Source organism: Hippopotamus amphibius, chromosome 16 (assembly GCF_030028045.1).
Source record: "Hippopotamus amphibius kiboko isolate mHipAmp2 chromosome 16, mHipAmp2.hap2, whole genome shotgun sequence".
Classification (NCBI taxonomy): Eukaryota; Metazoa; Chordata; class Mammalia; order Artiodactyla; family Hippopotamidae; genus Hippopotamus; species Hippopotamus amphibius.
In genome coordinates, this window is record NC_080201.1 from 3,876,870 (window position 1) to 3,889,055 (window position 12,186).

Below are 12,186 nucleotides of genomic sequence, written 5' to 3' on the forward strand. Positions count from 1 at the left end.
AAGAAATTAAACTGATAGTCTAAAACATTTCAAAAAGGAAAACTCCAGGTCCAGATGGCTTCAATGGCACAGTCAACCAAATATTTAAAGATGAAACACCACCAAGTCTACACAATCTCTTCTGGGAAATTCAACATTTTCCAATTCACCTTATGAGGCCAGTATTACTCTCTACCAAATCACAAAAAGACAGTACAAGAAAATGACAAACCAATATCCTTCATGAACATAGATGCAAGGCAAATATAGCAACATATAAAAAGAATAATACATCATAACCAAGTGGAGCTTATCCTGGGGATATAATGAAAAAATACCACACAATGTAACCCACTGTGGTAACAGCCCAAAGAAGAAAAACCATATGATGATATCGTCCACAGCAACAGCAACAAAAAAGCACTTGACAAAACTCAATCTCCATTTATGATCAAAATGCTCAGCAAACTAGGAACAGAAGGGAACTTCCTCAATCTGATAAAGGGCATCTATAAAAACTCTGTATCTAACATTACATTTGATGGTGAAAAGGTGCATGCTTTCCCTTTAAGACTGGGAACACTCTTACCACTCCTACTCAACTCACCTTCCTATGCGAAGTTCTATCTAGTGCAGTCAGGCAAGGGAAAGACATTAAAAGGCCTTGGAAAAAAATATTGGAGAGAAGAGAATAAACCTGTCTCCATTCACAGATGACATCTTGTCTAAGTAGAAAATCCCAAGGAATCTTTTTTTAAAAAGCCCTAGAACTCATAGGCGACTTTAACGAGGTTGCAGGATACAGGTTAACACAAGATTTCAATGATATTTCTATATACTAGCAACGAACATTTGGAAACTGAAGTGAAAAACTTATAGCATTTCCAATAACTTGAAAAAGTGACTACTTAGGCAAAAATCTAACAAAACATGTACAGTAGTTTGTGTGCCAAAGAATCAAAACACTGATGAAAGAAACCACAAAAGACTTAATAAAGGAAATAACTATCGCGTTCAAGGACTGTTAAGACTCAACATAGCAAAGATGTCGTCTCCCCAAACTGATCTACAGATTTCATGCAATTCCTACCCCAGCAGGGCTTTCTGGCAGATATAAACAAGCTTATTCTAAAATTTATATGGAAAGACAAAGGAACTGGAGCAGACAAAAACAACTGTGAGGGAGAAAACCAGAGTTGGAGGAATCATACCTCCTGTTTTAAGACTTTCTACAATAGCTATGGCAATCAAGACAGCATGACATTGGTGGGTGACAGATACACAGAGTAATGAAACAGGGTGGAGGAACAGCCCCACACACCTACAGCCAACTGATTTTTGACAAAGATGCAAAAGCTATTCAGTGGAGCAAGGACAGTCATCTCAACAACAAATGGTGTTGAAACAACTGGACATCCAAGAGCAAAGAAATAAGTAAACAGATAAACCTGACCTAACCCTCACACCTTCTAAAAAAATTAACTCAAATGGATCACAGAGCAAATGTAAAACAAAACTGTAAACTTTTAGAATAAAACAAGGCAAAGTGTTCTTAGACACCGTGACATTGAAAGCAACGTCCATAAAAGAAAAAGGCGATACACTGGACTTCGTAAAAATTAAAAACTTTTGCTCTGCGAAAAACACTGTTAAAAGAATGAGAAGAAAACAGCCTCCCCCCACCACCCCTTCACACACACACAGGGCAGGACTTGGCCCCCTCCTCTGCAGCGACAATGACTTAGGATCACTCAATCTTTGAGGTGGGACTCAATTTCAAGAGCCCCCGTGTTACATTCTTAATACAGTCATGGGCCCTCCACTTAAGTAACAAAGACAAGGACTCTCTCCCCAAAGAATGTGCTCACTTTGCAGTGAGACAGCCCTGTGCAGCTCTGGGAGGAGCTCCACCCGCTCTTTCCTGCTGAGGAAACATCCAGGAATACGTCGGTCTGTCCGCTACAGACCATGCCCAGGACTAGGGATGGACACCTCCTTTTTCTTTTTTTTTTTAAGAACTTTTATTGAGATACAGTTAACAGACAATAAACAGCATATATTTAGAGTACACAATTTGGTATCCCAATCTCCCAATACATTCCCCCCCAACCTTCCCCGCTTTCCCCACTTGGTGTCCCTATGTTTGTTCTCTACATCTGTGTCCCTATTTCTGCCTTGCATTTCCTCCTTCATAGTTGCTAGCATTTGCCTTATGTATTGAGGTGCTCCTATATTGGGTGCATATATATTTATAATTGTTACCTCCTCTTCTTGGATGGATCCCTTGAGGGACACCTCCTTTTTTAAGGGAAGGTGCCTTCTGGCAGTGGGAGGAGCCAGGCTGATTCCAAAGCTGCTGGGAGAGTTGAGGGTCTCACTCTTCTGCACCATGGAAAATAAATGCAGTCAAAGTTCCCCTTTGGGGCCGCCAGGGAGGGGCCTGGCTTCTGAGTCACCTTCCTGAAAGCCTGGACTGGGTGACACAGGAGCCCCCCACCTCCCTCCTTGGGGACCCACGGCCCCTGAGGTACACTCTGGGCCTGGGGTCACCTCCTTCATTTGAGCTCACACTATGGACCCAGCTTCCTCACCACTGACTGGACAAAGGCACGGAGCTGCAGAGACCTCGCCAAGTGTCCACGAGGAGAAAAAACAAGCCTTCTTCTTCTTTCTGAGCCACTGTGGTTTTTAGGAAACAGAGATGGGGAAACATTCACGGCTTTCCAAAGGCACAAAGGTCCATGTCAGGTATTTCAGGCAGTTCAGCACACGACAGTCATGCAGGGCAGACTGGGGAGGAGGCCATGCTCTCCGTGCTGGGGCCCAGCCTGAATGAAACCTCTGCTGGCCGTCGGCCTGTCTCTCCTCCCAAGGCCCAGGGCTCAGGAGAACCAGGGGGATGGCTCTGGGCCCCCTGCTGGATGAGACAGGATACCCGCCCATTTCCAGGCCGCGCCTCCACAGCTGGTTTTGCTTGGTCTTTCCTGGAGTGATTTACCCCCACTTCTCTACTGCTGCCCCCTTACTGAGCAAATGTGAATATCTTCCTAAAAGTCCATTCCAGACTCTCGTGTTAACATAAGAGATCCCACATGCTTCTGGACTCAGAATCCTCCAACACGTGACACGGAGGAAAGTGCCATCTCGTCAAGGGGCTCTGACCAGACCACCCCTGCTAGGCTGTTCCAATGACCAGAGAGAAAGAGACAGCAAAAGAGACACAGAGAGGGAGGCGGCGAGGGGGCAGGTTTCATGCTGGATCTAATGACAGCCTCACTGATTCTACAAAGAGGTCTGAGATGTGAAATGAGAGTTTTTCACCAAGCCTTTGAAAGATTTTTATGCCTCCCATGATAGAAGCTGTACACTATCACATTTTTTCTCAAAATTTTCTCCCCTTGCACATTTGAATTCTAATAAAAGGATGGCATTTGCAGACATCCCACCTCTCACGCACTCACTGGCCTCCTGCCACACCTGAGCGCTGCCGCAGTTCCTGGTGTGACGTGCTCTCTAGAAGGTCAAAGCCACCACTCCCCACGGCTGCTTCAGCCAACAACAACGGTGTGAGAAAGCCAAGCTGGCTTGGGCTGTTCTTTTCCAGAATGCTATTACTATTATTTAGTACTTTTTAATAATTAAACGATGATTACAATCAATACTCCCTGTATGCTCACGACACACCAGGCCCTGAACCAGTGCTCTAGCTGAGAACCTGATTTAATTCTCCTGTAACACAGGAGCTGGGTTACCATTATTCCCATTTTATGGCTGAAGAAACTTGAAGGCTTAGAAAAGCTGTCTAAGAGCTTTTTAGATAGATGTTTATAAATAGCTGTCTAAAGCCACAGAGCTAAATAAGAGAGTCTGGAGAAGCCCCCGCAAAGTCTGAGACCACAGCCTCGCTGTAGGGCAAGTGGGTAGCTGTGCCCATTTGGGCTACAGATAAGGCTGCGTCAGAGAGCTGTCAGCAAGTGGAGTGGAGGAGCACTCCCCCACCTCATCCCTATGGGATAAGACAATCTAGAGGACTTCCTGCTTGGAAGCAATGCAGGCAACGTCTGATTTAGCAATCTGACATTTATTCCAAAGCATGTAAAGATGTTTTCTAATTCCTACTTTAGTAGAGACCGGCAAACAAGGAGGGCTTGACATTTTTCACTCACAAATGCGAGCCTTTCATATCAGTTACTCAGGGCCTTAAGGAAAAAACTGAATGATTTAAAAATAATAATAAAAGAATTGGGAATTCCCTGGCAGTCCAGTGGTTAGAATTCCACGCTTCCACTGCAGGGAGTACAGGTTGGATTCCTGGTTTGGGAACTAAGATCCTGCAAGCCGTGCAGTGCGGCCAAAAGAAAAAAGTAAAAAGAATAAAGGAGATGTTTGCAAAAGTGCGGGAACAAAGCAGTTAAGCACTAAGTAATTCTAGACTTTGTTTCACTCGAATAAAACCCCAAGACATTAGGGTTGGATGAGACTTCGGATTTCCAGAAGACGTGGGGGCTGGCAGACAGACAAGAAAGGGATGGGGAGGCAGACAGGAAGTCCAGGGGAACGGCACAGACTCAGGGAAGCCGCTCTAACATGGTAAGTGGAGACTCAGGGCCGGGCCGGGCCGGGGGTTGGCGGGTCAGCAAAGCTGCCCAGTGGTGCCCACACAGCTGCGTCTGGAACACACACTTTCCACCCACATCGTCACCAGCTAAGTAAAACAGAGAACCAGGGACAATGCAGGGCCACTCCTTTCCTGGGACTGGTTTGTCACCTCTGCTCAGTGCCGAGTCCTGCAACTTCACCATCCAAGGCCAAGAACGGAGCCGCTGCCTCTCTTCTCAGATAGAGGCAGTACCAGGGAGACGGATAAAAGGTGTTATCTTGTAGTGTTCAGGTCACTCGTGTGCCAACATTTATTAAGCCCCTACCATGTACTGGGAATGGATACACAAAGATGAACAGGATATGGGCCTTCCTTTCCCAAACACAATCTAAGAAGAGACAGACAGAAGTAAATTATTATAGCAATGGGACAAGTGCTGTAATGCCAGGTTGTGGACGTGAACGGGAGCCCAGAAGTTGGAGCACTCGATGCATTAGACTGCACTGCCCAGGTCAGATCTGATAGGAGCCTGCCAGTCAGACAAGGGAAGACATTGCAGAGAAAACAGCACGAAGCAACGGGCAAGGGGCAGGAGGAACCCCCACCACCAGCTAGTTCAGACTTCCTCAGACCTAGTGGGAGGATTGGGAAGGATAAAAAATATTGCCAGGTCTAGCACAACTCTATATTTGCAAGTATTCCCCAAAACCTTAAAATCGAAACATATATAATCGATCCCTTTTTTTCTTTTTCTTCCTTCCTTTCTCCTTCTTTCTTTTCAATATGTATTTATGGATTTGGCTGCACCAGGTCTTAGTTACAGCACCTGGGATCTTTAGCTGTGGAGTGTGGGATCTAGTCCCCTGACCAGGGATGGAACCCAGGCCCCCTGCATTGGGAGCATGGAGTCTTACCCACTGGACCACCAGGGACGTCCCTCAATCCTTCTTCTACCTGCAATAATATGGGAGCCGCATTCTCTTATTTGGCGGGGAGGAGGTGGGGGGAGCGGCGTCACACTCAACAAGAACTGAAAAAGACATAACTCTGCACTCCCGGCCTGCTTGCGACCATAAACACGTGTGTGTTTGTTTGAAAGCGTAGTTGGCAGATGTTTATGTCAAAGTAGGTGAAAAGAGATGGGTTTCTGCTGCTGCTTTGCTTCAAAGGTTTCCAAACGGCTTCCAAGGGCTTACAGTGCACTGATCCATGGTGCTCGAGACGCCAGCTTCTCCAGATGTCTTCTCTGCAGAATTCTAATTTGTGCTGGAAATGTGGAGATGATTTTCTTTCATCTCAAAGGCTTTAGCCGGAGGCAGCTCCCGTTTGGTCTATCCTTTTAGGAAAAGAAATGATAAGTAGGGGCGGGTTTACACGATAGCGAGACAAGGGAATGAAAAGATGGGGCCGGCACAGAACCTGTCAAGTTTCTGGAGACTAATAACCTCCTTGACGTTACCAGAGGCGATTCAGAAATGTAGCCAACGTGAAGCCACGCAGATCTACAGCAGGGCTTCCGACTGCGGCTCCATCACCACGCGGGCTAAGTCCTGGTAGCGAGGGCTGTCCTGTGCGCCAGACTGCAGCAGGGTGAGCACATCCCTGGCCTTTGCCCACTGGATGCCGGAAGTGACCTCCAGTGGTGACGACTGAGAGGTCCCCAGAGGTCCCCAGTTGAAATCCGTGATCCAGATTAACTCCAAGCAGTAACAACACCAAAGAGCCTCAACCCTGTTAACTGCTTCCCTTTGAAAATCCTGTCGTTCGTATCACTGTCACCCCCAAAATAAGCCCCGTGAAGAATAATCACGATGGGCCTTTGACAATACAAGGGTCCCGACAAGAAACAGTTAGGACCTACAAGAAACAGGAAACCTTGTGCACTGAATCCCCCTGATTAGAAAAGGCTCCTAATGGCACTAACTACTCAGTTGCCTCTGGGACGTGCAGAGGATGGAGGTGTGGTTCGTTTGTTTGGTCATGTTTTCATCTGATCACTCAACAAACATTCTTGAGCATCATAGAGTGCCAGGCGCCGTGCCAGGGGGACAAGGCAAACAAAAGTCCAGGCCTCCGGGAGCGTGTGCTCAAGTAAGAGGACAGCGGTAAACAGACAGCACCACGGTCCATTGCAAGTACCATGAATGAAGTTGAAGCCCTAGCAGGTTAGAGCTGCAGCCACTGTCCCAGTGTGGTCACTGAGCCACGGAATGTGGCTTGTGCAAACTGAGACGTGCCGGCCACGCAGATTCCAGACTTAGCACAGAAAGAGAATGGAAGCTGTCTCAATGATTTTTATAGTGATTAGGTATGTCCGTGGTGACATTCTGGATACACTGGATTAAATAAAATCAACTATCAAAATTAATTGGGCCTGTTTCCTTTGCTTGTTTCGTGTGGCTGCTTGAAACTGAAGCCCATGCGTGTGGCTCAGCCTGAGAAACCTCCCCCACCAGCATCCCAGCCTCAGGAAACAGCAAGCTCACAGGCTCTGCAGCAGGAGTGAACCTGGCCCAGCCAAGGCTGGCAGGGCTGCGGGCCAAGCACTAGGCAGGGGCTTGAGAGCGGAGGAGTAAGGATTTCATCCCAGGAGCAACGAAAGAGCACTGGGGGGTCTGCATCCGCGCAACGCCACGGTCTGATTTCGATTTTGCAAAGATGCTGCGTTCGGGTGGCTGTGCAGAGAGGGAGCAGGCACGCAGGCGAGGATGGAGCAGGACCACCGGTCGGGAGGTGCCAGCCTCGTGGGACCCCTTGGGTTTCGGCCCCTCCAGGTGACCTGAGAGATGAGGTCCGAGGTGCCCACAGGAGTCTTGTTAAGTCCCCTTACACTAGATTTTCTTTTTGATAGGATGATTTATTGTGTTAATTAGTACAAAAAGTTTGACGTCTTCGCCCCTTATATTAGATTTTGAGTACGTAAACAACCTCTTTCCTCCACAAGAGCTAACAAGTGAAAAGTTTTTTCATCATCCAAGTTGAGCCTTGGGATTCCAAGAATGACCCTGCCGTTCAGAAAGGGCGGCAGAAGCCTCCTCCCCGAGCAGAGCGGGAATCGGCCCAGCTTTCCTCTGTGAGGCGGTTTCCTACTTCCTGCGCACAGCCACATGAAGGAAGCCAACACTGGGGGGCAGGGATATCAGGTTTTCACTGTTCTGATCTCATTTAATTCTTTTTTTTTTAAGATTTTTTTTGTTTTGATGTGGGCCTTTTTTAAAGTCTCTACTGAATCTGTGACAGTATTGCTTCTGTTTTATGTTTTGGTTCTTTGGCCCAGAGGCATGCAGGATGTTAGTTCCCCAGCCAGGGACCGAACCTGCACCCACTGCACTGGAAGGTGACGTCTTAAACAGTAGACCACCAGGGAAGTCCCGCATTTAATTCTTTCACTTCATTCTTGGTATTTACCATTAACTCACAGTTCAGTTTTCTTCTCTTGTGAGGTATCCCCCCACTTCTCTTGGGCCCTACTTTTGCATCTTAGCTTCCCTGCTTCACTCCCAAAGCCCCTCGCTCAAGGATGTCAGCTGAACGTCAGCCCGCTGAGCTCACTTACTCTGGCATTCTCCATTTGCTCTGCGGATTCTAGAGTCTCCTCTTCCCCCAGCTCATCGGTCATTTCTGTCACTGGTGAGTCATCTGCTCTGAGTCATGCCTGGCTGGGATGCGAAGGCCTCAGAGTGCACCTGTCTGTGAGAGGCTTTCCCTGAGGGACACGGCTGGCACCCAGGCACGAGCTTCCCCACGTGAACTCGGTGACAAGGAAAAAAACGATCCCCTTTTCTCTCTTGCTTTTTTCCCTCCAAATTTATCATTTCTTTCAGCTTTTGCTGGAGATTATTCCTATGGTGGGATGAGTCTAGGTCATTTGTTTTGCATCTTTTTTTTTTCATTGAATTTGTTACAATACTGCTTCTGTTTTATGTTTTGGTTTTTTGGCCTCCAGGCCTGTGGGATCTAAGCTCCCGGACAGGGGATGGAACCCACACCCCCTGCCTTGGAAGACGAAGTCTTAACCACTGGACGGCCAGGTAAATCCCATCATTTTGCATCTTTAGAGGCAGGAGAACGTTTCTGGAATGGGCCCAGAAAGCCCCAGGGATGACAGATTTTCCTTCTGTGAGGCTCCTCCTCTGTGTCACCCGTGTGCCACACCGGGATCACGCTGTCCTTTGAGAGCTATGAAGATACCACCAAACGGTACAGAAGACAAGGGAGGATGAGACCCATCCAGACCAGGAGACAGGGGAGATGACGTGTACACGCAGCAGGTACCTGGACCTGCGAGCTAGCTCTGCCCTTACAAGCAGATGTGGCGGGAGGCACAGCGCTCTGCCTCTTGGGCCTCAGCTCTCCCACCTGTGAAATGGGGAGGGTAACCACAGCTACCCATCAGTGTTCTTGTGAGGGTTAGTGACAACCCCCCGGAGAGCACCTGGCACAGTGAATACGAGCTGTAACAACACCATCACGGTGCCCTGGGGAACGGAACATCAACTGCCCCTCCCTCCTCCCTTCCCTGAGTGCTCTGTGCTCACCTCCTCACCAGGGCAAACCCTGACGTTCAAGGAACCTGATCCGAAAACCACACCATAAATACCAGCTCTTTCCCCACACTCTTCCCTGAAAGCCCCACATTTTACCATTACAGACTCATTTCTTCCAAGCACCTCTCATCTAAATATACAACTACTGGCAGAGGTGTTGTCATCACTTAGCACCTGGGAACAGACCAGCCTCTCAGGTCCCCACAGCAAGGGGTCTGAAAAGGCAGGAGGAAGGAGGAACGGAAAGTAGGGATGGGAACACAGCCTGTGGGGTGGGGTGGGGTGAGGTGGGGGTGGCACTTGGGGACACTAAAGGACATCAGGTCTCTGAAAAGAGACAGAAGAAACTGGTGGAGATGGTACCGCTGGGGAGGAGACTGGGAAGCTGGGGGATGGTAGGGGAGGCAGACACAGAAACCGCCTTTCACCGGACATCTTTCTGTATCATTTGAGTTTTGTACCATCCGCATGTGTGACCCAGCCAACAAAAAATTAAATAAGGGAGGGGGACATTGGGTAACTGGGTGAGACAGAGCCAGAAATAAAAAGGTCTCTGAAGGCAAAGGGAGGATGTTTTGCTGGCAGCCTGCCCTGATCTCAGCCCCCCACCCACCCATTCCCTTGGCCCCAAATCAGAAAAGCTCCTGCACAGCTCATTTCTGTAACCTTTTTTGGGGTCGAAATCTGAGATATTGAAACTCAGTATTCTCAAAACCTTACTTAAAAGCCCTTCAGAATCACTGGAAAAGCCCAACAAAGAAAAAATGTGACTTCTCTGATATTGTAGCCTCCAGCTTTGACCAGCTGCACGAGGTCTGAACCAGAACATCGTGTCCAGCTGCACCATTTATCTCACTGTCAGTGAGCCACTCCTCCACCACAAGGACAGGGTGGGCGCGGGAGAGCAGAAGGCCGAGGGAAGAAATCACCCCTCCGGGGCCCCTGCACAGCGGCTGGAGAAACCCCACATCCTACCCTGGGCTGGAGCCACGAGGAAGACTGGCCACGTGGGGGAGGGGTGGAGAGGCCACAGGCTCTGCAATCAGTCAGGAGGTTCGTCTGGTCCTGCATGACCTTGGAGAAGTCACTCAAAGGCTCAGACCCTTCCTCTCCTCATCTGGGACACACACAGATCATGAGTTATAAGTTGTGAGTTCTAAGGATCATAAATGCTTTAGACACAAACATCGGAATCCATGTCCTCAGCCCGGAAAATAACCAAGCCCCTCCTGCCAGGCTTTCCCTTCAACATGTTGCTGGATCTTGAAGTTATGCATTGAGCTGAACAATGAAAAGAGAAGTCCTAAGCCCTGGAACCTGTGAATGGGACCTCATTTGGAAACAGGGTCTTTGCAGATGTAATTAGTTAAGATAAAGTCTTAATGGAATAGCATGGGCCCCAAATCCAATTTCACTGGTGTCCTTACAAGAAGAGAGGAGACAGAGAGAGATACACACAGAGGGAAGACAATGTGAAAGCATGTGCGCGCGCACACACACACACACAAGGAGAAGGCCATGTGACCACAGAGGCAGGGACAGGAGGGCTGCAGCTGCAAGCCCAGGAACAGAAAGGATGGCTGGAAACCCCCAGGGGTGGGGGGGGGGGGGCACAAACAGATGCTCCCTCTGAGCCCCCAAGAAGGAACCAACCCTGCTGACACCTTGACTTTGGATGTCTTGTTTCCAGATTTGTAAGAGAATAACTATTTGTTGCTTTAAGCGCCCCAGTTGGCAGCACTTTGTTATAGCAGCCCTAGGAAACTCATACAGAAAGGGATCTGGTTTTACCGTCTATCTAATGCTTGAATTTTCTTGCCCGCTGGTCAACCAGCCAAACTACGGATGACTGTCTCGGGTAAAAGAAGACTAGTTTAATATTTACCAATGCAGCAATCCCTCCCATCTTTGAAAAGGTCTGTCATAAAAATCATTCATTCAAGAAATATTTATTGAGTGCCTCCTACATGCCAGGCACTGTTTGGGGCACTGTTGATACAACCATAAATGAGGAACAGACAATAAAAAACTTACAAATAAGACCATTTGATATTGTTATGAAGAAAGTAAAACAATGTAACATGAGTGAGTGGGTGGGGGACCAGGATGAAATTATGTAGATTGTCAGGGAAAGTCCTAACAATGTGATACTGGACCACTGACTTGAATGACAGGGAGTCAGCCATGGGAGAACCTGGCCAAAGGAACAGCCAGTGCAAAGGCCCTGAGGCAGAGCAAGTTAGACCTGGTCAAGGCACAGAAAGAAGGAGGGACTTTTGTGAGTGAGAGTGGTAATAGATGAAGCTGGAGAAACAAAGAAGGTCAGTCAGTCCTCGTATAGTAGACTCAGGTAAGAAGTTTGTATCTGATCCCAAAACTACTGAGAAGTCACTGGCGAGAGACATGATTTGAGTCATAGTTTTTTTAAAAAATCACTTGGGCACCAATAAAGCTCTTACAACTGAAGTCTTTCTAAGTATGACGTTTGTCCTTTCATTCTTGGGATCCTGGGCCTCCACAGACCACGTCTAATACATGACATTCCGGAATCATGACTTCCAGGATTTCCAGGCTTACCAGCTCTAATTCATTCCCCACTGTAGCAATTTCTGATGAATATGCTCGATATTTTTTTCTAGGTCCTGCACTAAATGTGATGCCCAGAAAAGAACTCAATATTCTAAGCACAGAGTCGACGAGAACCTTCACATTTGTCATTCCACATCTATACATCCACTGATGTGTCCCAAGACTGCCTTGGCTTTTAATTCTGTTCTCTATCACTGACCTGCTGAAACATCTCAGATAATCTCCCCCGGTGTCCTTTTTCAGACCTAGATGCTCGGATCTAAAGAACAGGATTCAAGCTTATTCTTCCCTAATGAGAACAGCTGTAGCCTCCTTTTAAAAAAAAAAAAAAGTGTCACCATAATGCAAACAATGCCATGCATTAAAAAAATGGATAAAATAAACAAAAGTACTGGGTCAGCTCCTCAGGTTTCACAACCACCGCACACTTTTCTTCCGTGTGGAGGACAAGGAAAACGATTGTGGCAGATT

The 12,186-nt window shown here is 47.6% G+C and overlaps 1 protein-coding gene across 4 annotated transcripts in view; it reads right to left on the reverse strand.

Annotated features, from left to right (window-relative positions):
• Window positions 1-12,186, reverse strand: part of KIAA0513 (KIAA0513 ortholog) — a 51,857-nt gene that overhangs the window by 37,269 nt on the left and 2,402 nt on the right. Inside the window, exon 2 of one of the 4 annotated variants that reach the window (XM_057711056.1) lies at window positions 5,776-5,910. The exons of 2 other annotated variants lie outside the window; for them this stretch is intronic. The gene's annotated coding sequence lies outside the window, so the exon portion shown is untranslated. Of the gene's footprint in view, window positions 1-5,775; window positions 5,916-12,186 lie in introns of all 4 variants that reach the window. One more of the 4 variants, XM_057711055.1, reaches the window with a different exon arrangement.